Source organism: Grammomys surdaster, unplaced genomic scaffold (assembly GCF_004785775.1).
Source record: "Grammomys surdaster isolate TR1022 unplaced genomic scaffold, NIH_TR_1.0 125834, whole genome shotgun sequence".
NCBI classification, from domain to species: Eukaryota; Metazoa; Chordata; class Mammalia; order Rodentia; family Muridae; genus Grammomys; species Grammomys surdaster.
This window is the reverse complement of record NW_021620662.1, coordinates 370826-375632: the sequence shown is the minus strand read 5'-3', so window position 1 is coordinate 375632 and position 4807 is coordinate 370826.

Here is a 4807-nt window from a genome sequence, read left to right as displayed (position 1 = left end):
GTTCAAATCCCAGCAACCACATGGTGGCTCACAACCATCTGTAATGAGATCTGATGCCCTCTTCTGGTGTGTCTGAAGACAGCTACAGTGTATTCATATATAATAAATAAATAAATAAATCTTTAAAAAAAAAGAAATATTTTTAATGATAAAAAAGTCAGCAGGACATAATTGAGAACTCTGTTTACTACAGATGAAGTCAGAATAATTACTGAAACAGGGACAAAAGGATGAGATGGAAATCAAGAGCATTTTGTAGTTTAGGAGCAGTTGAGGGGTCCCATAAAGGGTCTTAGGGTAATGTATGTGTTGTACAAGGTGGGATGGAATTCACTAACTCTCATCTTCATAGCTCTGATATGAATTCTGTATAGCCTTCTTTGTTGGGGATTGGTTTTAATGTTTTAAATTAAACTGGCTCCCCAAATCCGGAATCTGCATGTTCAAACGCTGAAGGTCTTTGTTCCCAATTGGTTTTTGATTGATCAATAAAGAGCCAATGGCCAGAGAGACTGAGGCAGGACCTTTGGATTTGTGTGGGTTAGGAACTGGAAGAGAGGAAGGAGGAGATCACTATGATGGGGGTGGGGGTGGGGATGTGGAGACCTAAAGGTCCTCCGACATGTGAGAATCAGGGAAAGTGGCCACACGGGCCATTTCCCCAATTGTGTTTAGGGTAGCGGAGATGAAATACAGATTTAAAAAAAATGTTAACTCAGAAGTACCAGAGTGAATGTTTGTTAACTGCAAAAAAGATTAGAACTGGCCAACCTTTGAGCTAGTCAAGACATTTAAAATTAACTGATGTGTGTGTGTCTTTCATTTTTGAATCCAGAAAGCTCTGGCAGGTGGCTGAGAAAGCAAGTGGTTTAGCTAGAGTCACCACTATACTTATTTCATTTACCTACAAAAAAGCTGCAAAGAGGAAGTAGAGAACTTCAAGGCCTGATCAGGCAGAGCAGAGACTGGTACCACCTTGCTGTGGTTTGCTAGTCATCTTACTTGGTGGACAGTTCATAAACAAAGAGAAACCCACTGTCAAGAGTTATCTCTTCATAGAACAACAGAAGCCAAACATGGGGGACAGAGTGCAATCTTAGCACTCTGGAGGCATATCTCTGTGAGTTTGAGGCCAGGCTGGTCTACATAGTGAGTTCTAGGCCATCCAGGGTTTCTTAGTAAGGCCTTGTCTCAAACAAAAACAAACATGCAAGCCCCTCTAAAACAACAACAACAACAACAGCAGAAAAAAAAAACAAAGAATAACAGAAGGAAAAAGTAAAAGAAAATATGTAAAAAAAAAAAAAGCCCTCTTTTGATTTAAGAAATAAATAGGCTCTGTAATCCAAACAACTTTATGTGACTGTCAAGGATGCTGATTAGCTAGCTGGTAGATAAGACACTGAACAGACAAGTGTACCAGAAAATGGGTTTCATAATTTTTTCAAACTTTTAAAATAATTATGCTTAATTTATCATAAAATTTGCTTATTTTTATTAGGCACTGACTGCCTGTGGCCTGCCATGCTAAGAGCATTACTGAAATCCTCTTAGTATAAACATTTTATAGATGAAGAAATGCAAAGTTCAATAATTTATTCAGTAATTTCACTGGAGCAGTTGTAATGGCACATGCCTGCAATTCCAGAACTTTAGAGGCAAGAGCAGAGGCTTTAGCACCAAACACCTCACTTAAATGCTGCTTCTACATCTTACTGGCTATGTATATGAGAAATTATTTTATTTTTTGCATGGATTTGTTGTGATTGTTGTCATTTTATTTCCTTGAGACATGGTCTCATGTAGTCCATTCTGGCCTCTCGATTGATGTACAGCTGAGAATGACCTTGACCTCTGATTACGAGGTCTGGTTTGATGTTGAGTTTCCTACTTTGTTTGTATTTCTTTGTTCTTACTTATTATTTATTATTTTGTACAGAGACGACTTACTATGTTGCTAAGGTTGATATTTTGGAAATTAAAACAAGAAACAATAGAATCTTTTTGATTGGAGTCAGCTTGGGCCACTTGCAACTGAGTTCAATTCCAAGAACCCCCATGGTGGAAGGGAAAAAATGGCTCCACATAGTTGTCCTCTGTCAATCATCCATCTAATGTATCAGGCAAATGTGTCTCCACACACACATCATGTTCATGTGCACAATAATAAGTATATCTGTTTGCTTATTCTGTTCACCTTGTTAGCCTTGGCTAATAATGGCTATGGGAAAATAAAAAACCAGAAAAATAAATTCTTCTCTTAGTTGCCATCTATCTGTAAAGAAAGCACGCAGGCAGGATGAAATGAGTATGTGGAGGTCGCTGACTTGACTTGTTTCTACTCGAGCTAGTCTTACCTCATTTTCCAGGACCGCAGTTCATAGAATTTCCTTTCTTTTAAGTGTTTACAGTTTGAGTCATGTAACTAGAAATAGATCTTCAGTACTTTGAAGTGTTACTTTCTGTATTAGTGTTTTCTCAACTAATTAAAATGACATAAGCAAAATGTGTTTCAAAAGCTTAAACACAAAGTTTTACTGACAGACAACCTTCAATAAAGAAAGTTTAATTTAGCTGAGGAACAAAGACCTTTAGTTTTACTATACAGCATACAATTTTCCCTCTTCTAATGTAGTTCCATTAATTTCCATTATACTCTGGAAATTATAATTTTATAACTATAATGTTAACTATGACTTCTAATTTACTAATACATTTGTTGCAGAGATCAAGTATTTAAAAGTTTTGCACCATGCCTGTGTTGTTTTATTATGAAATCTAGAAAATGTATTTTTCTTTACACAGAACTCTCATATTTTCCTCCTCATTTAGAGAGCTAATGCCTTTAGGAAAAAGGTACTATAGGTTTAGTGGTACTATAGGTTATTTCCAGTTACCTTAATAGGTGAAACTAAAAATCTTTATACAAGTTGATTTTAAATAACATTAGACACAGTTAGGAGCAGTGGCTCACACTTCTTGTTCCAGCTACTCAGGAGGCTGAAGAAAGAGGATCACTTAAGCCAGGAGTTCAAGACTTCCTTAGACAATAGAATGAGACTTCAGCTTAATAAACAAACCAAAACCTCTAAATGATAGCTCCTCATGAGCCCTGTGCTATGTTTATACATGCCTGTAATCCTGTCACATGGGAAGCTGATGCTGGAGAATGGTAAACTTGAGGCCAATCTAGGCTATATAGTAAGACATGGTCTACAAAATACTACAAAAACAGACAAATAAAAAACACTAACACAAACAGCAGGAATCTCATTAAACTCATTTTTATATATGTCATCAAAGGATTATTATGAAGTCAAATAAAAAAAAATAAAGGATCTCAGTGGTTATTGCCTTTTTCTCACATAAGAATTAGCTAGAGTCAGTGTGGTGGTCCATGTACTAGTACTTGGCCCTAGTACTTGGGAGGCAGAGGCAGGCAGATCTTGAGTTCAAGGCCAGTCTGTCTTACATAGCAAATTACAGGCCAGCCATGCCTATATACTGAGACCCTACTAAATAAAACAAAACACCACGAAATAAAGCAATCAGAACTAAAAGAAAAACAAATAAACAAATGAATAAACAAATTGCCCATGGATCTGTAATAAAATCTTGATGTCTGGATTTTATTCATGATTCTGATTTTCTGATTTAATGGGTGTAGGCACTGAGATTGAAAAAAGGTGTTAGGTGACGTTAAAGGTTTCAATGAGAAAGGTCAAATAGGAAAAAAGATGGCAGAATGAAATGGAGTGGTGCATGTGGAAGAGAAAAGCAGAATTAGAGATATGTAAATGCAGCTGTGGTGGACAAAACAGTATGTTGTAGGTAGTTGCCACCACTGGGCATGGTGCCTGAGGTATCAACAGGGTGGCTCACAGGAAGCACAAGGTGGTGTGCAGCAGTCTGGAGCGCCTGCAGGTCCTGCACCTCTAACCTCTTACACACACACACACACACACACACACACACACACACACACACAGAGAGAGAGAGAGAGAGAGAGAGAGAGAGAGAGAGAGAGAGGAGAGAGAGAGAGAGAGTTCAGTGACATGATCACTCTGATTCTCAGAGTCAAGCATAAGGGCAGCATCAAGATATCTGAGATAAAGAATGGTTCATTTTAGCCGGTCTGAGATAAAGAATGGTTCATTTTAGCCGGGCAGTGGTGACTCATGCCTTTAATCCCAGCACTTGGGAGGCAGAGGCAGGCGGATTTCTGAGTTCGAGGCAGCCTGGTCTACAGAGTAAGTTCCAGGACAGCCAGGGCTACATAGAGAAACCCTGTCTCGAAAAACCAAAAAAAAAAAAAAAAAAAAAAAAAAGAATGGTTCATTTTCTGGGTTAGGTCTACTCAAAAGACGTCTGTGCTGCCACTGGAAACCATGCTGAGTCAACCATATTCATATGCAGCTATAGGCAGGGATGCTTCTTTTGCCATGGTTTTGATGACTGCAGACTCATAACTGAGAATGAGAGACATTGAAGGCTTCTGTGCCATTCCCCATCCAAAAAACAAACAAACAAACAAACAAAAAAACAAAAAAAAAGAAGAAAAAGAAAAAAGAAAAGAAACAGTCCAGACATCCAGACATGAAGCTGTTGAAGAGAGTCCTTAAAATTTTGATAAAGATGCTGAAGTGTAGCTCTTCATAGTTGATGGCTTCTGGAGGTGGGTGGGGTAGGGTACAACTCAGTTCTCTTTAAGGGGCCACTGGGAGTTTGACCATACTCCAATGAGTTTATGGACTTGGTGTCTTCCTTCCTTCCTTCCTTCCTTCCTTCCTTCCTTCCTTCCTTCCTT